Below are 22,000 nucleotides of genomic sequence, written 5' to 3'. Positions count from 1 at the left end.
TCTGTTGACCATGTCCTTCCATGCTGACAAATATTGCACCCTCTTAGAATGACACCAAAAGCTAAGCCAATTATTAAAGTCCAACATCTTTTGTTCATATTATGTTATCATCCTTGGAGAAGGCAAAATGTTGCTCAGCGCTAGGCTCATACCAGCCTGGGATACATATTCAGAGAGCTCCATAATGCCTTTCTTCATATAGTCTAGGGAGGGATAATTTAGGTCATTTACACTCACATGGACTATGACTAGGTCATACTTATGATCCAATGACCTGATAAGCAACTGACTGTGACTTTCTCCTTACTCAGCTTGGTGAGAGGGACATCAGTGTGTCTCACACTGGATTCTCCAATGACCAGAATGTTGGATTGTGTGGTAGCTTACCTTATGGGCTTACATGTAGAGGCTCCATGAGATATAGCTGTATGTGTTGATGTGGGAGTTGTTTTGAAACAGTGCATTCATGGCTGCTGAGAGTTTTTGGTATGTGCATTTCCTCTAGGAGGTATTTCGGGTTTAGGAAGGTTACATTTATGTGCCTCAGCATATATAGGTCTATGTGTTTGCTTTGCATTGTGTGTGATGGGTGCAGTGTGTGTACTACTGATGACCTGATTGACATTGGGAGTGCTTTTATGTGAGAACATTGGCTCCAGTGACATTGTGTAGATACATCTCTCACATACCATAACAGTTTGTTTGAGAATTAACTGGTTGTCAGTAAACATGAGGCAATTTTCATCATTGTGTCAGGATGCCTATATCCACCTATCTGGTAATTGAGACAGTGAGAAAGTTCATATCCATGGCAATAGAACCTTTTTTATTGATTAGACAGTTGGAGTGAGAATATAAAGTAATGTCAGGAGTATCCGGTTTGCAACTCTGGGGCTGTGCTTGTCACTGCAAACAAGTTGCCCGTGTGCAATTAGGTATTGGTGAAATTTCAATGATGCTTTTATAGGAAAAAATTTAAACTCAAGGTGTCTGTGTCTATACAGGGCACTGCCAAACACTTGAGGGGAAACCAATTAGTAGACTTTGGTGATTTATGAAGTATTTTGGCAGATATTCTGAAGTTAGAAGCAAATCAAGCAGTACTTACTGAAAAGAAATAATTAGTTTATCAAGAATGATGAAAAGAGGGGAGTTGCCTGAATTGTTACTGCCTGGCAGCTACTAGTGTTGGTCTCACCACAGCTATATTCTGCTGGTATGCAATGCTCATTTGCTTCTTCCCTCACCAGAAGCAAAACATTAGTACCAATCACAAGATGAGAAGCAGGCCACAGCTTGATTGGTGATCCACAGTCTTGTCCCGGATGACACAAGGGTCTGTAGGCTTGTTGTAGCATTTTCCTGGTAGATACCTTGAATAGCAACCTGACCAATCAGGGAGATCAAGCACAGACACTCAATGCCCAACCAGAAACAGTCAGAGATCAATGCATTGTGCTCCTTCTCTCACCAGGAGCAAAATATAAGCACAAATTCCAAGCTGGCATCTATGAAGCAGGTGATCAGCAGTCTCCAGGAAATAATGTCCATATGCTTCTTCCCTCTGCAGGAGCAAAACCATAGCACTAATCCCTAGATGACTACTGAGAGGCAGAATGTGGGCTCTCCAATAATTGGTGGTTTTGGAATAGATGTTGCATATTTATAGATAAAATGGAAGACTGGGTTAATATCCTAAGAGCTGCAGTGTGCAATAAATGGTTAGATAAGAAAGAGGCGGTAACTTAAGCTTTAACTATTTAAGTGGAGAGCCACTAATTTTAAAATAGCAAGCTAGAATGTATGGTATGGGCACTTTGTATTCTAATTTTACTGATACAGTGGGATGACTGATAAATTTAAATAGCTGAAGGGGACTGATTTCACAAAATTATAATTTTGTGCTTACTCACAATAGCCAATGAAAGAGGAGAGAGAAGGAGATATGTGGCCAAGGTAACATAAGGGGCAGGCAACTCGAAATACATTTGAGTTTAAAAACATAACAGCACAATGCAGGGAGGGTGGGAAAACTTAATTTCTGTGTGACTCACAAGGGCCACAATTGTGGTCTCTTTCCTAGGTTAAATATACAATTAAAAGCAGAATATAAGTAAAACAAAGTTTTAATTTATTTGCTTAATTCAGCCAGCCCCTGGGTAGAAGTATCTCTTTAAGGAGCAGCCCAGGAGCACTTTCTGGTTAAGTGACTTACTGACAGTCACACAGTAGGCAAATGAAGGCTAAGGGAATCAAACTCAGGACCACTGGAAGCAGCTTATTAATAAATCATAGTCTTAACCTTCTGTATGTTTTGCTTGAACTATTTAACACACTTTGCAATGTTATTTTAAAAGTAATACATCTAATTTAAATGGTATGACAGTTAATGTAAACTGTACATATGTACTAAGTTATAAACATGTTTAGTAAGAAAGGTAACAACTATGCTACATCTTTGTTGCAGAACATATAAAACTCTGAATTATCCCATATCACTACAGAATTCAGTAACTCAGTAAGGGTAAAAAAAAAAACTTGACTGTAGCAAGTACAAGTTAGACATGAGGAAATGATAACATACTTTGCACCATCTTATAAGGCATTCTTTAGTAATGAAATATTTTAAATATATTTAAATATATCTGTGAGCATTTTTTTAATAGATGTTCAGTATCCCTCTTCTTGACACTTCCTTTCACACCTTTAGGAATACATCTTCCTATGCCTCAAGTCCTCTTCTCTACAATATTATTAAGAAAATACCACTTTAAAACAACTTCCTCCATAGTAGTTATGGAACATCTTCAGAAAATTAATTACCCTTATAAACTATGTTCTATACATTCACCCTAAATACATCATTATTCCTGTGAATACCTTTAGAAATCCGTTACGTATATTCTCAATTTTTCTTCCACACAAACTCAGTTCTACCAAGCTTTAATCAGTGCCTGATCATTCCATTACCCAAAGTACAAAACCCATCCTCAGGAAAAGACTTTTCCCCAATTTCTCATACCTGTCTTTTCACAAAAATATTCAAAAGATCATACATCAAAAATAATGGATTGCATTCAGACATATGAGAATCGTTCCTACAAACAGCATGGGTTTAGACCCAAATATAACATGCTACAGCAAACTACCTCAATGAAAAAATATCTCAAACATGGAATATGGTTTATTCTCAAAAGCAGTATTTTTTGTCCTCAAAAAACTTTTAATAATGCTAACCATAATGACTTAGTTGATAAACATAACTCACATGGATTCTCTGATAATGTTTGTTTATGGCTTAGAAATGACCTTTCTAAATGAACATTTACAATTGCCTCTGGTAACCAACTATCCCAACTGAAACTGACTGTTGTTCAACAAACATTTCATTAACTGTCAGAAAAGAAATGTTATACTGCTCAGAGCAACAAAAACACTCTGTAAAACTACACCACTAACAACAGTAGATTAATTTAGAGCTACATTTGACTTGGGAGATGAGCAAAAATACTTGAGAAAAGCAATTATCATTATCTTTTCATCAAAGTTATCGGTCAGCTTAGGACTGCTTACAACATGATAAGGCTCTTACCCCTGTAAACAAGAAAATCATTTGACATTAATACCATCTAATAACAGCTATACCCCAAATACTACTGCTCTACATAAGACTGAAAATAGAATATTGTGGTTTATTCACTTTGCCCTTTTTATCAAATATCACTGCACTTCAGTCAAAAAGGCTAAGTGGTTACCCATTGCTTTTTTAACACATTTATTGAATTATCACTTGTGACATAGGCAAATTTACATTTATATAAAAGTAATCAAACTGTATTAGCAAGTTCACATTTACAAACATTATACTTCACATATATTGCTATATACCATATCTAAGCAACCTTACATACATTATTCAATTCCTGCCCTGTTTTTTTTTAAACATATTTATTAAACCATCACATGACATAAATGAAAACAAACCACACTGACACAATCCATGCTGCAAGCATTTTACATCACAAACCATAATGACACACTCCCAGTTGCAAACATTATCCATCACTTATAATCTACCCAATCATTTTCAGCCAAACATTAAATAGCTGATGTAAGTCCTGCCTTCTTTTAAACCTCATTCCTCCTCTGTATGTATTGTTCCCACAATTCCCATTTTTCCTGTGTAGTTTGTTCCTACCCTTTTCTAAAGCTCTCAGTTCCAGTTGTTTTATCACTGTTACTATATTCACTACTTCTAGTATAGCTGGTTTAGATTTTAATTTACATTCTCTAGTAATTTCTTTTTTGACAGCCACCATAATTAGACACAGCAAGGCCTTACCGTGTCTAGGCAATTCCGATTCTATATCATAACTCAGAAAAATCATCTCCCTCATCACACCAAGCTGCCCACTGAGCATCTCTGACAGTCCACCCCACAGGGAATCCTTAAAGTCCGCCAGCTCATCACACTCCCAGAAAATATGCTCCCTATTACCTCTTTGTTCCTTGACACACCTCCAACATTTGCTGTCTACCTGAGGAAAAATTCTCTGGAGTCTACTTGGGGTATAAAAATATCTATGTAAACATTTCCAAGCAAAAATCCTAAGTCTTCTAGATTTTGTTGCATATTTATAGGTTCATAGGTTGGTACTAGGCTATCGGCCCTAGGGCCTATACAAGCCTAGCCAAAACAATTCTCTGGATATTTCTTCCCACAATATTTACTTCTCTGGACCCCTGTCTAGCAGTGCGACTGACATGATCCCCGGGGTGAATTTCCTATCTCCCATCCAATCATCAAAGTTCCTTTTGAAGAGGGCCAAGGAAGCGCTCTGTTTGACATGTATGGGCAGTCTATTCCAGAGTATAGGGAGTCTCTGAGTCAGAAACCTATCCTTCCAGCATGTTTTGTTCATTGTAATGACAAGGTTTAGATCCCTGGAGTGTGTAGCTCTGAGGGATTGGGATTTCTTTAAGTGGAGCATGTCCAACAGCTCAGGGTTTGACATGGCGTTGTATGTTAAGCAGAGATCGCTTCTGAGTAGACAATATGCCACAGAGTATAGCTGAAGTTTTTTTAGACAGTCAGCATATGGCATCTGTTTTAGACCTGTGATTCTTTTAGTGAGGTATTTCTGTGGCCTTTCCACCTGTGTCCCTAAGTCTCTCATCACACTTTCGATGTTTAGTGTACTGCCACCTATGTGGTAATTCATGGGTACATGTTTTTTTCCAAAGGGGATAACTATACATTTCTTGGCATTAAGCTTGAGCCAATGGCTCTCGCACCAGGCATCTGTTTCTGTAAGGCCCTTTTGTAGAATATCCACATCATTTGGGGATTCAATAATGGCTCCCAGTTTGCAGTCATCTGTGAACATTGTTAGTGAGAGTCCTGTAGTGGTGGCTTGTACTTCAGAGAAGTAGATGCCAAACAAGAGTGGTCCCAGTACTGAACCCTGAGGTACTCCACTTGTCACTTGTCTGGAGCTGGATTTGGAGTCAGCTACTTTACAGTCTGGGTTCTGTCAGTAAGCCAGTTGGCAACCCATCGAGTGACGTAGGGATTTATGCCCAGCTTAGTAAGTTTATCTATGATTCCAGAGTGGGGGATGGTGTTGAAGGCCTTGGCGAGGTCCAGATAGGCTGTGTGGACCACCTTACCCTCATCCACAGCTCTGGAGACTGATTTGAAGAAGTCAATCAGATTCAGGAGACAAGATTGGCCCTTCACAAACAAAAACTGGGTGGGGTCCAGTGTTTGAAGGTTGCCAATGTCTTTGTTTTTAAGTTCCATGATAATGCGTTCCATGCCCTTGCAGATCAGGCTTGTCAGACTGATGGGATGTTAGCTCCTGGGATCCAGGGCAGATCCCCCCTTGTGGAGTGGGATAACTGTAGCTGTGCACCACTCAGTGGGCACAAAGCCTGAGGTGAGGCTATGGTTAAACATGACACTTAGGTGAGGTGCCAGTTCATTTTGGAGTTCATGTAGTACACAGCCTGGGATGTCATCTGGTCCCATGGATGCTGTATTCTTAGCTTTGGAGAGTACAGTTTCTACCTTTGTGGCCGTGATTACTGGAATTTGGCAATCTTTGGTAATGAGATGGGCCCTTTAGTGGGGGAGAGGGGGTGAAGTTGGCATTAAATTGATCTGCCAGGATATTGGCAATATCCTTGGGATCAATATATTTAATGCCATTCTGTTGTAGCTCAGAGCAGATCTGAGCATTGCCATTTAGATTCTTGACATAACTATAGAATGCCTTGTGGTTGTCTTTGGAATCTTTGGCAATTTTATTTTCGTAACTAGATTTGAGGATTTTATGAGGGATCTCAGCTTCTTATTGAGGCTGGTGAGGGAGTTTTTTGCATCCTGGGATTTTCCTCTTTTCTGCAACAGTTTCTTCCTTCTGTTGGTTAGTTTGTTTATAGCAGGGGGCCACCAGATTGGCTTCCTTTTTTAGGAGAAGAGCATCTTGGTTCTATTTGGGATGGCATGATTCATGCACGAGTGGATGTGCTCGTGCAGTGCTTTAGTTTAGGATTCTGCAGTCCAACTTTCAGATCCCGTCTGCATGGGTGTCATGAAGTTTGTCACTTCTGACTTCAGTAGCATGAAGTTGGCTTTGCAGAAGTTTTTTAAGGAGGTTTCCTTACTGGGGGGTGGGGGTGGGATGTGGATGTCAAGGGTGATTTGCTTATGGTCAGACCTGACCAATGAGGGGGTGACACTGGTGTGCAGCATCTATCTCCAATGTTGGTAATGACCAGGTCTAGGATATTGGAGCCCTTGGTGGGACAATGGATTAGTTGATCCAGGGCATTAGAATTTATGAATTCAAAGAACTGTTGGGAAAAGGAGTTGGTACCCGAGTAGTTTTCCCAGTTAATGGCAGGGTAGTTGAAATCACCCCGTATTAGGGTGTTTGGTTGTATCTTAATATTTTCCAGTATGTTTAGAAAGTTGTAGTGAGAATCTTGGGGCATGGTGGGGGATCTGTAGCAAGCTACAATTTGGATTGCAGTCTTACCTAGTGTTAGTTGCACCTGGAGAATTTCAGATGCATTGTGTTGGGCAATTATCCTGGAGGTGTGAATATCCTTGGTGAATATGGACACTCCTCCCCCTTTAGTGTTTTGGTCTTGGTTTTGTTGCCGAAAAGTGTGGTAAGAGTTGTAACCTGGTATTGCAGGGGTGCTCTCTGGAGCCTTGAACCAGGTCTCAGTTACTGCACAAATATCGATGTTCTCCATTTTTAGGAGTGCCTCAAGAGAGTGCATTTTGAGGTTTAGACTTCTAGCATTGAGTAGCATTATCTTCAGATTTTGCATGCTTGTATCTGTTACGGTGGTGGTTTTATCCTTTGAATCTTGCCAAAAAAGGCACTATAGGGGTGGCAAGAGCTTTAGCCAGTAACCTGAATCCAAGGGGTGACAGGTGCAGACCATCTCTGGCAAAGCATCGTGGTTTGTCGATCATGTCTTCCCAGGCAGACAGATACTGGATCCCTTAGAGTGACACCAGAAGCTTAGCCAATTGTTGAAGTCAATCGTTTTGTCCTTATACTGTGGAATCATTCTGGGTGAAGGCTGAATGCTACTCAGGGCTAGGGTCATACCTGCCTGGGCCACATGATTCAAAAGCTTTTCCATGTCTCTTTTCATGTAGTCCAGTGAGGTATGTCTCAAGTCATTCACTTCAGCATGGACAATGACAGAGTCGTATTTGTACTTGTTGTGGAGTGACTTGAGTGCATGCGTTATGTGGTGGATCCTGGCACCTGACAGGCAGCTGACTATAATTTTCTCCTTGTTCAGCCTGATGAGTGGGACATCAATGTGCCTGATTATAAAGTCACTTATGACTAAAGTGTTGGGAACATTGTCTTGCCTTAGGGGCTGTTGCTGGGTGGCTCACTGGTGTTGTGAGCTGTGTCACTTTGGTTGTGACTGGTGTTTGTTTGCGTTTCAGCTTTGGAGGTCCTTGTTGCTTGGAAGACATACATATATCCTCCTACTGTTTCTTTGTGAATTGTTTATCCAATCTCTCTTCCAAATCCTTTCTAACCTCCTCTGATTGATTGTTATAGTTATCATGCATTATTTGATATGCTCTACTAATTATTTCTTTTTTAGTAGCAGCTTCTAAACACTCTACCAGTGCCAGTCTTTCATTTAGCACACCCTATTTCTTTCTCTTTGCCTATACTCTGATATCAATCCTTGATAGGAAAGGCAAGCTCTAACCTGCAGTCCAAATAAATTCTAGATGTCTTCCCATTCTATCATCTTTCACTCTCTAGTTATTTGCTCCCAATACCTTGGTTTCTTTGCCAGTTTTCTCCAATGAATTCCATCCTCCTCTTGCCTATTGTCTAAATCCCTAATTGCAGTCATACCTATCAGCAGTATCTCCTTTCTCCATTCCCATGTTGGCTTAGTTCTTAGGATACTTTCTGCTACTTTATAGATATAACATTTTGTATGATTATTGTTATTCACCTTAAAGGCCTGCATCCAAAATCCTAGTCTCTCCTTGTTTCTTGAGCTTTTCCCCTGTTCATCATCATCCTTTTCCACTTTTAATTATAATTTTCTGCTTGTGCTGTGTATAGGAGCCTTAACTGTGTAGCTCTGAAATACCCATTCAAATCAGGTACCCAATTTGCCCTGTTCTACTAGAAGAATCAGCTTATCCCACTTGACTCTTGATGTCTTCCCCTCCCAAATAAAGTCCTTCAGCTCTTTACTAATTGCTATCCACAACTTCTCCTCTGGCAGATAAACATATGCCTGACCTATGTATAAGACTAATGGGACTAAAACATTTTAACTGCTTATAAATTACTATCCATATCCATATAACAAGGCCTCAATTGTCTCAGTTTTTGTATTATCTTTTGTTTAGTCCACACCAGAATCATTTTAATCCATACTCCTAAATATTTCATTTTATCATGTCCCCATAAATATTGATATTGCTGAACTAATTCATATGTGAGTACATACTTTACCACTATTACTTTTGTTTTAGCTTCATTAATTTTTGTATCCTGAAAAGATTTGAAACTGTCTCAAAATGTTCCACAACACTAACATGTCTCTTTCTGTTTTTGTCAGGCATACAATAATCTCATCTGCAAATAGAGCCAGCTTTTCTTGACTACCATACCAACTATATCCTTGAATTTCTGAGTCCCTTATTTTCTTTGCCAATGGTTCTAAATATAATGCAAATACCAAATGTAAAAATGGACATCCCTGCCTGCTCCAACAGAAATTATCAGAGATGACCCCACCCACTTTATTTTTTGCCTCAGATCCCTCATCTATCCTTCTAATCAACCTTATATTTTTTTCAAGAAATGCAAATGCTTCCATTGCCCTGCTCATAAAGTCCCAGCTTACTATGTCAAATGCTTTCTCTGCATTAAGACCCACCAACAACAATGATATTTTCTTATATTCTGCTTCCCTCTGGATCATCAATTTTCTGTTAACATTGTCAAGTGTTTGCTCTCCTCCACAAAATCACATTGATCCATATCTATCAATGTTGGCATTACTTTTGCCATTCTTTTAGTCATCATAGACGTGAACATTTTATAATCATGGTTTAGTATTGAAATGGGCCTGTAAGAAGCTGGATCTGATAGATCTTTACCCTCTTTAGGTATTACAGCTACCACTGCTTTCTTCCAGGATGTCGGTAGTTCTCCTCCTCTTAAATTACTGTTAAACAAGGCCTTCCAGATGTTTATGAGTTTTCCCCTCCTAGATTCCAAACCTCCACAGGAATACCATCTATTCCTGTGGACTTTCCTGTAGATTGGTTATACATCACAATTTTTATATTATCTCCTCCTATCCTAACCATTAGTAATTGAGCCTCATCTGCCTTTAACCTTGGCATATTTAATTCTTCCATAAGCATTTTCATTTGTATCTTTTCTTGATTTCCATATTTTTCTGCTTTATACAGACTTTCACAGAATTTCAGAAATATTTCTAATACCTCTATAGGATCTCTTTTAACCTTCCTTGTTATAGGCTCCCTAAGCTTGGTGACATCCCTTTCTACTTTCTTCCATTGTTCTTAAAGTTTTTGTGCTCTAATGTTATTATAAAAAACAGATGCTTAATAAAAATTTTTCTAAACTCGTCTATATTATCGAGGTATTTCCTTATTTTCTGCTTAGCATTCTGCAGATGATCCTCTTCTTATTCTGTGAAATTCCCCCTATTCTGCAATACTTTAACATTTGTCAGTCCCTCTAAATAATTCTTGTTACTTCTTAATGATAGCTCCCTTTCTTTTATTTCCACCCTATTTTTAAACTCCACCTTAATTTTATCCCACTTCCTAGCTATATTTTCAGAAATAATTTCTATCCTCTCAAATAGCTCCTGAATAATCTCAACAATCCATTCCTTAAATTCCTCTCTTTTCAACAGATAGGTGTGAAAGCACCAGTGTCTCATTTTTATTTAAACACAAAAAAACTGGATAATAATCTCTGAATAAATTCAAAAAACACCAACACCAGGGTAGAGCTGGTAGAAATCCTTTTACTTCAAGATCTGGTACCTCGGCTACTTGCCTTCAACGGATATATCATTCAAAAAGTAACTTCTTAAATACATTCTAAAAACCATCAATCATTCAATTACATTTGACTGACAATAATTAATAACATTTGCCATTGTGTAACATTTAAACCTAAACATTATTATTATCATTATTTGATAAAAAAAGTATTAACAATTTTATTTCAACTCTTAATAATCTATTATTTAATATAATTTAAACTATTCATTAATAAATTACTAAGCAATCTGTCAACATCAAATTTAATTATATTCTACCTATAAAGCTTTTTTCAAAAAATATTAAACAAACTCCATTAGCAAAATTCATAGACAAAAATACATAGGAAAAAATACAAGATTAAATTCAAAACAGAAACTATGAAACCAAACTGATGCAGAAGATATAATCATATAATATATCATCCAACACTGTGCGACATCCTAATTCACTAAATTCACTTCCAAATTGAGACCCCTCGGTGAAAGTCTCCTACAATTTAAAATGAACTTGCTCTCTAACTCTAATAACTTCTTAACTACAACCCCCCCCCCTCTGGTGTACAGACTGGGCCAGGACAGAAAAGAAAAAACCTGAAGTGCTGCCATTATACACTGTCAAAAAATGCTCAGCAACAGGACTTTTTAAATTACCATTTCAGATGTCCCTAAGATGTTCTAAAATCCTGATTTTTTACTGCTCTTTTGGCTGTCCAACATACCATTTGATATCAACACAGTCACAACCAATGGCATAAACTACCGCACATGAGTGACAGCTAAACTTTTCCTTATATACAATTTTTCTACCATTCATCTGACCTCCCATCATATTCTTAACATGGACACACACTTTGCAATGGCCATAAGGAAACATACCACATGCATCCTGTTGAATCTGACCCTGAATAGTTTAAATTATATTAAATAATAGATTATTAAGAGTTGAAATAAAATTGTTAATACATTTTTTTATCAAATAATAATATGGTGAATAATGTTTAGGTTTAAATGTTGCACAATGGCAAATGTTATTAATTACTGTCAATCAAATGTAATTGAATGATTGATGTTTTTTTTGGAATGTATTTAAGACAGTTTCTTTTTGAATGATGTATCTGTTGAAGGCAAGTAATCCTGTCTACCTGATGAATCTGGGCATATTGGGACAATTGCAGCAATTGCCTCATGTACCCAGACAACCCTCTCCTCCTACCACCCAACACTACGACCTGTGAGAGATGCACTTATATAGCCAAACTGGAAGCAAAGCTCTCTTCACCGAAGACTGGACTAGACAGTCAAGAGGAGAAGGTAAACACTTGCACCACACCACACTCATCACATAGTCCCTCAAAACCTACACCACCAAAACACACACACAGAAGCACAAAAAACACACCTACATTTGTGGAGGCTCTCAATAAAAATCTGCCCAAACAACCAAGACCTCCAAAGCAGAAATGCAAGCAACCTCCACCCCATAAACACAACCCAAATGACACATAGACCACATACTAAGTGTGCCACTCAACTACAGCCCATAAGGCATAACAACATACCCAACACTCTAGTCATAGGTGACTCTATAGTCAGGCACACTGATGTTCCACTCACCAGGCTAAACAAGGAGAAAGTTACTTTCAGCTGCCTGACAGGTGCCAGGATCCGCCACATAACGCACGCACTCAGGTCATTCCACAACAAGTACAAATATGACTCTGTCATTGTCCATGTTGGTGTGAATGACCTGAGACGTACCTCCCTGGACTACATGAAAAGAGACATGGAGGAGTTCTCCAATCTTGTAACCCAGGCAGGTATGACCCTAGCCCTGAGTAGCATCCTGCCATCACCCAGAATGATACCACAGTACAAGGACAAAATGATTGACGTCAACAATTGGCTAAGCTTCTGGTATCATTTTAAGGGGATCCAGTATCTGTCTGTCTGGGATGACATGATCGGCAGACCATGCTGCTTTGCCAGAGATGGTCTGCACCTGTCGCCCTTTGGGATTCCGGATACTGGCAAAGGCTCTTGCCACCCCTATAGTGCCTTTTTTAGGCAAGGTTCAAATGACAAATTCACTACCGTAACAGGTACAAGCAAGAAAAATCTGAGGGTAATGCTACTCAATGCTAGAAGTCTAAACCTCAAAATGCACTCACTCGAGGCACTTCTTAAAATGGAGAACATCGACATCTGTGCAGTGACAGAGACCTGGTTCAAAGCTCCAGAGAGCACCCCTGCATTACCACGCTATAATTCATACCACACCTTTCGGCTACCAAACCCGGACCGAAACACTAAAGGTGGAGGCGTGTCCATATTCATTAAGGATATCCACACCTCCAAGCTAGTTGCTCAGCATAATGCATCCGAGATTATCCAAGTTCAACTAACTCTGAGCAAAACCGCAATCCAGATTGTAGCTTGCTACAGACCCCCCACCATGCCCCAGGATTCCCATTCCTCTTTCCTTGATACATTGGGAAATATTAAGGTACAACCCAACACCCTAATAATGGGTGATTTCAACTACCCCACCAATAACTGGGAAAACTACTCGTGTACCAACTCATTTGCTCAACGTTTTCTGGAATTCATCAATTCCAATGCCTTGGATTAAATTATCCACACCCCCACCAGGGGCAGCAATATCCTAGACCTATTCATCACCAACATGAGCGACCGGTGTTCCACACCAGAGGTCAACTCCTCGTTGGTCAGATCCGACCACAAGCTAATCACCCTAGACATCCACATCCCACTCCCACCCCCCCAATTAGGAAAACAACTGTAAAAAAAGTCTCCAAAGCCAACTTCACATTTCTTAAGACAGAAGTGGCAAACTCCATGACATCCATGCAGATGGACAATAGAGGTACAACTGCTGAATCCTACACAAATACACTTTATAAACACTTACACGAGTGCATGGATCATGCTATCCCTAACAGAACCAAGATGCTATCACCCAAAAAAAGGAAGCCAGTCTGGTGGTCTTCTGTCATAAACAAACTCTACAACAGAAGAAAGAAACTGTTGCAAAAAATAGTAAAATCTCACAATTGGAGGAACTCCCTGGTCAGTCTCAGTAAGAAGCTGAGATTCCTCATAAAATCCTCCAAAGCTAGTTATGAAAACAAAATCGCCACTGATTCTAAAGACAACCAGAATGCATTCTATAGCTATATCAAGAATCTCAATGGCAACACTCAGATCCGCTCTGAGTTACAGCACAATGACACTGAATATACAGAACCAACTGATATTGCCAACATGAAGAAACAACAAAGGATCCACCAGAACACGATTTATTTGCCAACATCCTGGCAGAGAGGTTCAGTGCTAACTTTACCCCCCTCTCACCCCCTAAAGGGCCCATCTTTATACCAGAAGAATGCAAAGTTCCTGTAATCACAGCTGCACAGGTAAAAACCTCACACTCCAAAGCCAAGAACACAGCATCCATGGGACCTGACAACATCCCAGGCTGCCTTCTACATGAACTACAGAATGAACTGGCACCCCACCCAAGTACCATGTTCAATCATATCCTCACCTCGGGCTTTGTGCCCATTGAATGGTGCACCACGATGGTTATCCCACTCCACAAAGGGGGGGACCAAAACAGATCCCGGGAACTACCGCCCCATTAGCCTGATGAGCCTGGTCTGCAAGGCCATGGAACATATCATCATGGAACTCATAAACAAAGACATTAGAGATCTCTAAACTCTGGACCCCACACAGTTCCAGTTTGTAAAAGGCAGATCATGTCTCCTAAACCTGATAGACTTCTTTGAAGCGGTCACCAAAGCCATAGATGAGGGTAAGGTGGTTCACACAGCCTATCTAGATCTAGCCAAGGCATTTGACACCATCCCCCACTCTGGAATTATAGATAAACTCACTAAACTAGGTATAAATCCCTATGTCACAAGATGGGTTGCCAACTGGCTCACTGACAGAACCCACACTGTGAAAGTAGCAGACACCAAATCAGACTTCAGACCAGTGACAAGTGGAGTACCACAGGTTCAGTCCTGGGTCCTCTCCTGTTTGGTATCTACTTCTCTGAAGTACAGTCTAACACAAAAGGTCTTTGGCTAACTAAATTTGCAGATGACTGCAAACTAGGAGCCATAATCAAAACTCCTAACGATGTGGACATCCTACAAAAGGGCCTCACTGAGACAGATGCCTGGTGTCAAAGCCATGGTCTCAAGCTCAATGCCAAAAAGTGCATTGTCATCCCCTTTGGTAAAAACTATGCACCCATAAAATACCACATAGGCGGTAGTCTACTTAACACCGAAAGTGTGATAAGAGACCTTGGGATACAGGTGGACAGTAGTCTCTCCTTTGATAATCACATTGTCACAGTGGTCAGGAAATCCTTCTACATGGCACACCTCATCACAAAAGGTTTCTCATCCAAAAAAAAAAAAAAAAAAAGAGGTCATTGTTCCCCTCTACTCATCACTCATTAGACCCATTATAGAGTACAATGCCCCTTTTGGTATGTACCTCACAAGACATCTACAGCAACTGGAAAGGCCGCAGAAATACCTGACAAACAGGATTACTGGCCTCAAACAGATGCCCTATGCAGACCAACTCAAAAAACTCCAGCTTTACTCCATCACATATCGCCTACTCAGAGGCGATCTCTGCCTAACATATAAAGCTATGTCAACCCCAGAACTGTTGGACATGCTCCACTTAAAGATATTCCAATCCCTCCAAGCTACACACTCTAGGGACCTAAACCTTGTCACCACAATAAACAGAACATGCTGGAGGGATAGATTCCTGGTCCCAGAGACTTCCCATACTCCTGAACAGACTACCTACCTATGTCAAACAGAGCTCCTCATTAGCACTCTTCAAGAAAAATCTTGATGATTGGATGGGTAATAGGAAATTCACCCTCGGGATCACTTCTGTGGTTCTGCTTGACAGGGGCACAGGAGAATAATTTTTTTGGTTGGCAAAAGCCAGGGTACCTTTTTGGCTAGACTTGTATAGGCCCTAGGGCCAATAGCCTACTACCTACCTATGAACCTATGAACCTATGAAAAATATTACTATTAAGACAAATTGTTTTCTTTACTTACAGTTAAATTTCTCCCCTCTCTTCCCCTCCCCAAAGCATTTTCTGAATATTAATGACATGAAGTAGGGCATATACTTTAGAGTCACCCAGAAGTCAAACACATATTGAAAAAGTCCAATATTTCCAGATTTTCTTGTTCTGTAATATTTTACAAATATAATTATTGCATTGCAATCCCACATTAAGTTGTTGGTTTTATTACTGTTCACCTCTATCTCTGAAATCCTATCTCCACTTAATTTCCAACATATTCTTGATTCTTCTAGTCAACTCTTATGCTTTCATCCTTCTCTCCAACATTTTCTATTCAAACAGTGGAAAAGGTTTCACAGGTACAGTCTCTCTGTGGTCTTTATTACCAGAAAAACAAGAAGCAGAATTTAGTTCTGTTTCACAGCTCACTTTTTGTTGGACAAACTTTTGTATTTTCTTATTAGCATGTACTTCATCAAACAAATATTTGGTCCCTCCAGGGACGAATACCTTGAAGACAACTGGGCAGTTTGAATCTCATGCCTGCATCTCAGCATTTCCTGAATAGTGGAATAAATGTGCTGCTGTTCTGCCTGGTGTACAATGAGTAATCATTCTCCACAAACACTCTGCTGTCTCTCACTTTTAGTATTTTGTCCTTCTGCCACAGTTTTGTTAGAATCATCTCCTTCTGCTGGTAGGATTGTATCTTTACTATTAAAGGTCTAGGTTGCTTTCTCATAGCCAGGTTTGGAGCATACACACAATGTGCCCTTTCAAATAACAACTCCTGCTTTAGAATACCAGTCCAGTTGTTTACTTGTGCTTTCATAAAATTAATGCAGTCTGTTCCTTCCAGCTTCTCTGGTATAGCTGAAAATCTCAGGTTTTCCCTACATGCTCTGTCCCCTAATTCTATTATTTTTGAAACATATCTTAATGAGCAGTATCATATTCGACCAGCTATTTCTTCATTTCAACCTCTGATTTTTGCAGATTTATCACCTTATCTGCATAGCTATTTAAAGCTTCTTCCATTTTTTCCATCCTTTTATTATTTGTGTTGATATACTCCATCAGTGTTTCATTTAGTTTAACTAGGTCTATGTGCAATTGTGTTATATTGTCCTGTAGGTTACTGGAAGTCATATCTGGAGGTTGCATTGTTTTTTGCTGAACAGCTGCAAAACTTTCTCTACTCAGTGTTTCCTCCTCACTTTTTGTAGCTATTTTTCTAAGTGCTCTGCATATCTTTTTGTCCTGGCATCCAGGCAGTATACTTACTAGCCAGTTATTGAAATGTACCCATAAACGCTAAAGTCTACTGCCTTCATTGTTGAGTCTTTGTTTTCACACTTGGAGAGCTAGAGTTAAGCTGTTACTCAGCAGCCATCTTGGAAGTTCAAGTGGCTACCTGTTACTGACAGAGCTACTTTCCTACTAAACTCTTTATACTGCATGAGTGCTAATATCTTCCTCTGTGATCACATATATTAAATTCATAACTGTCTGAGAATTTATAATGCTTTGCCACTTGTCAGACCCCCCCCTCCTTTCAACTTTATGTTGATGAGAATGTCTTGTGCAAAACAACTTCTTCTACCTGGAATGCACGATTTGCTGAAGTACATAACAATGAAAACCACTGCCTAGGAATCAATTTTAACAACACCTTTGCAAAAATGCACAATTTAAATGTTATAGGTTTATATATGAATACTATACTAGTTGTCCCGAAAGGCCATTTTAAGCCTAGCCAGTTACTCAAAGTCTAGAATCAAATATTATACCTTATGTTTATGAGGTGAAGACCTTAACCATAATGCCTGCCAACCCACCTTCTGATAAATCAAATCCTGTACCTTGTGTCTGTGGGGTAAACACTTTAACCATTATGCTGACCACCTTTTATAATTCATTGACAAAGGATAATTCTAATCTATAATCAAATTCTCTAATATGTATTATTCCAGCAATAGCTTCCCATGCTGAATTACACTTAGTTCTACAGTTTCCCATGTTGAATTATACTTAGGTATATATTTCCCATGTTGAATTAGACCTTATTCTAGCTTTCTGTATCTAAGTATGTGTTATATAAAGAAAATTACATTTTTCATTAATTTCCTAGTAAAATTATTTGTTGGGACATCTAAGATAAATGTTAGTGTTGCATTTTTATCACTATAATTTAGATTTATTAATTGTGCAAATGATGTATGCATGTTTCAGCCTTTTGGGCCAGGCTGTGACTGAAAAGAGACACCTGACAAGTTTATATACCTAGTTAACAAATTGAAACAAGCAAACAAACAAATACTTGTTAGTAAATGTTGTATATTTTAACTTGTGTCATAGTTACAAAGAGCTATACATAACTGAAGAACAGAACATAAGAACTGGATTTAGAAGTACTTTCCATTCACAGTCAGTGATTTTGCATGATGAGTGGATACACATAGGATGTGTGGGATTTAAAGACAAGGACAACAGAAGCAAGAAAGCCTGGAAAAATACCATGCCCTGCACATCATGCTAATCGTACTAAAATTGGGTAAGGTAATGAGTGGCATCAGTCAAATGAGTGTCTTCATTGATGCAAATGTACAAATGACTGGAGGTGTTAGATGCAAAGTTAGTGACTGCAGTAAAATCCTGGAGTTACAAGAAGCAAATTGGAGTAGGCACAGCATTAACAAATCTATTAAATCAAACATGGAGCACTCTGTACTTGCCATTGGTAGTCCTGTTGCTACTCAACGTCACCCTAAGTGGTACTGTGTCATCTGTTCACTTGTAACAGTTCATGCCCTCTATGACACTGAAATTGTGCACTGCTACCATGTGTATAACGCCACCATACAGGAAATCGCCAAAACTGTAACTTCTGGAACTGCTGAGAAACACAATGATGAGTTTGGGACTGTGGAAACTGAATAACTGAAAATTCCAACATTGCTATTTCTCAGAATAGTTCCTTTTCTCTAGGTATGGTGATCTTGGAAGTGGTATATATATATATATATATATATATATATATATATATATATATATATACACACACACACACACACACACACACACACACACACATATATATATATATATATATATATATATATATATATATATGGGTCTACCTGAAAATGCCGAAAGTTGTAAACGCCAACGATGAGAACACCGACACCGGAAGATCGACAACGGAGAAGACTGACAGTTGAGAATCCCAATGCTGAGAACACCGACATGTTAAGGTAAGTGTGTGACAGGGACGGACGTTAGGGTCAAGGTGTGGGTAAGGTAAGTGTGTGATAGTGATGGACATTAGGGTAGGGTGCGGGTCAGGTAAGTGTGCAATAGTGACGGACTTTAGGTTTAGGGGCGGGTTAAGTGAGTTAGGGTTAGGGTGCAGGTAAGATAAGTGTGCGATAGTGACAGACTTGAGGGTTAGGGGCGGATTAAGTGAGTTAGGGTTAGGGTGTGGGTAAGGTAAGTGTACGATAGTGACAGAGTTAAGGGTTGGGGTGGATTAAGTGAGTTAGGGTTAGGGTGCGGGTAAGGTAAGTGTGCGATAGTGACAGACCTTAGGGTTAGGGTTTGGGTTAAAGTTAGTGCATAGATAGTTGTGTATGTAAGGCTTAGTGTAGGTTTGTAAAGTTTTTGGTGTGCTTGTGTTGTGTGTGTGTTTTTCGGGAAAGGTATTTGTTTTGTTGGTTGTCAGGATTTTGGTTTGTCGGGCATATGAAGTTTCGTGTTTTTGAACTTTCTTTTTTTTTCGTTTTTTTCGTGTCGGTTATTTCTTTGTCGGTGTTTTGGCATGTCGGTGTTATCAGGTAGACCCATATATATATATATATATATATATATATATATATATATATATATATATATATATATATAGTGGATATAAAAAGTGTACACACCTCTGTTAAAATGCCAGGTTTTTGTGATATAAAAAAAATGAGACCACAATAAATCATTTCAAAACTTTTCCCAGCTTTAATGTGACCTATAACCTGTACAATTCAATTGAAAAACAAGAAAATCTGTTAGTGGGAAAAATATATAAAAATAAAAAAAAAACATACAATAAGCTGGTTGCATAAGTGTGCACACACTTAAACTAATACTATGTTGAAGCACCTTTTGATTTACTTATAGCATTCAGTCTTCTTGGGTAGGAGTCTATCAGCATGGCACATCTTGACTTGGCAATATTTTCCCACTTTTCCTTGCAAAAGCACTCCAAATCTGTCAGATTGCGAGGGTCTGTCTTGTGCACAACACATCATTTATAAAAGTGGGAAGGGCCACACTGTCAAATGCAATTAATGGGGAAATATGTATGTATTGCCATGGTTATAGGTTCATAGGTTCATAAGTGTTTACTAGGCTAACAACCAAAAGAGACATAGGTGCCAAACCAGGGATGAATTTCCTGTTTCCCATCCAATTATCCAAGTTGCACTTGAATTGGATTAGGGAGGAACTCTTGCTTTACATGGATGGGGAGCATGTTCCATAGACGGGATAGTCTCTGGGGTACATACCTATCTCTCCAGCAGGTCCTATTTATATCACAGGCAAGATTTAAGTCTTTAGAATAAGTAATTCGGGTGCTGTTTGTTTTGTGGATATGCAAGAGGTCCATCAGAGTGGGGTCTGACAATGTCCTGTATGCCAAGCATAGATCTTCCCTCAAATGCCTGTAGGAGAGAAAATACAGGGATAGAGCCTTGAGGTGGTTTGCATAGGATATATTACTTACACCCTGTATTCTGTTAGTGAGAAACCTCTGTGGACATTCCAGTTGTTGTATATGCCTGGTTAGGTACATACCAAAGGGGGCATTGTACTCAGTTGTAGGTCTGATGAACGCCGAATACAGTGGAACAATGACTTTCTTGGACTTAGGTGCCATACCTTTGTTTATAAGTTGTGCAACATAGAATGATTTCCTTACCACTGTCGACACATGATGATCAAAGGCTATATTACTATCTATGTGTGTCTCTAAGTCCCTGACTACTGGGTCAACTCTATTGGGTGTGTTATCAATATGATAGTTACCAGGGATGGATGACTTCTTAAAGGATACTATTATGCATTTCTTGGCATTTAGTTTTACTTCATGGCTCCAACACCAGTTGTTTGTATGTGTTAGCCCTTCCTGGAGAACATTTGTGTCAGTGTAAGATTCAATGACAGCTCCTAATTTGCAATCATCTGCAAATTTAGTCAGCCAGAGACCACTGACATTGGCATTGATTTCTGAGAAGTAAATGCCAAAAGGAGAGGTTGAAGGACTGATCTCTGAGCGATGCTACTTGTGAATGGACTCTTTGCAGAGGTGGACTCCCCAATTATAACTTCCTGGGTGCTGTCTGTGAGCCAGTTGGCTATCCACTGGATGACATACAGGTTTGTACCTAACCTCCTGAGTTGGTCAACAATGCCTGAATGAGGTATTGCATCAAATGCCTTGGCCAGGTCAAAGAAGGTAGTGTGAACAATTTTGTCCTCATCCATTGCTTTGGTGATGTATTCAAAGAAGTCCACCAGGTTGAGTAGGCATGATCTGCCCTTGACAAAACCAAACTGGGTTGGGTCCAGTGTCTGGAGGTTTACTATATCTCTATTGATCATCTCCATGATAATTCTTTCCATGGCTTTACATATACGACTAGTGAGACTTATGGGTCTGTAGTTTCCAGGGTCGGTAGATGGCCAACCTTTGTTCAGAGGGATGACTGTTACCTTTCTCAATTCATGAAGCATGAAGCCTGTTTGGAGGCTACAGTTAAATAGTAATTCCAGATGGCCTGATACGTCATGTTTCATGCTATTTAGAATGCATCCTGGGATATTGTCTGGGCCTATTGATGCAGTGTTCTTGGTCTTAGAGAGAGCATTAAGGACCTGTTCCCTAGTGATAGTAGGGGGAGTTATATTTGATGATATTTCTTGAGAGAAGGTTGATGGGGAGAGAGGAGTAAAGTTGGAGCTGAATTTTTCAGCCAGGATGTTTGCTATGTCTTCTGGTTCAGTATAGGTGGCTCAATTTACAATGAGCTCTGCACACAATTATGTATTGCCTTTGAGGTTGTGGACATAGCTAAAGAATGCTTCATGGTTGCCCTTAACCTGGAAGGTGTTTGGTGTATATACCAATAGATTTGGTGTTACAGGTCTCACTCAGATATGGAGTGGGGGGCATGGGTGACCTGAGTATGGAGGGGGCACTGTCACCATTGTTTTGTGTGTGTGTGTGTGTGTGTGTGTGTGTGTGTGTGTGTGTGTGTG

This window comes from Protopterus annectens, chromosome 3.part1 (assembly GCF_019279795.1).
Source record: "Protopterus annectens isolate FY-2018-M chromosome 3.part1, PAN1.0, whole genome shotgun sequence".
Classification (NCBI taxonomy): Eukaryota; Metazoa; Chordata; order Ceratodontiformes; family Protopteridae; genus Protopterus; species Protopterus annectens.
This window is presented reverse-complemented; position numbering follows the sequence as displayed.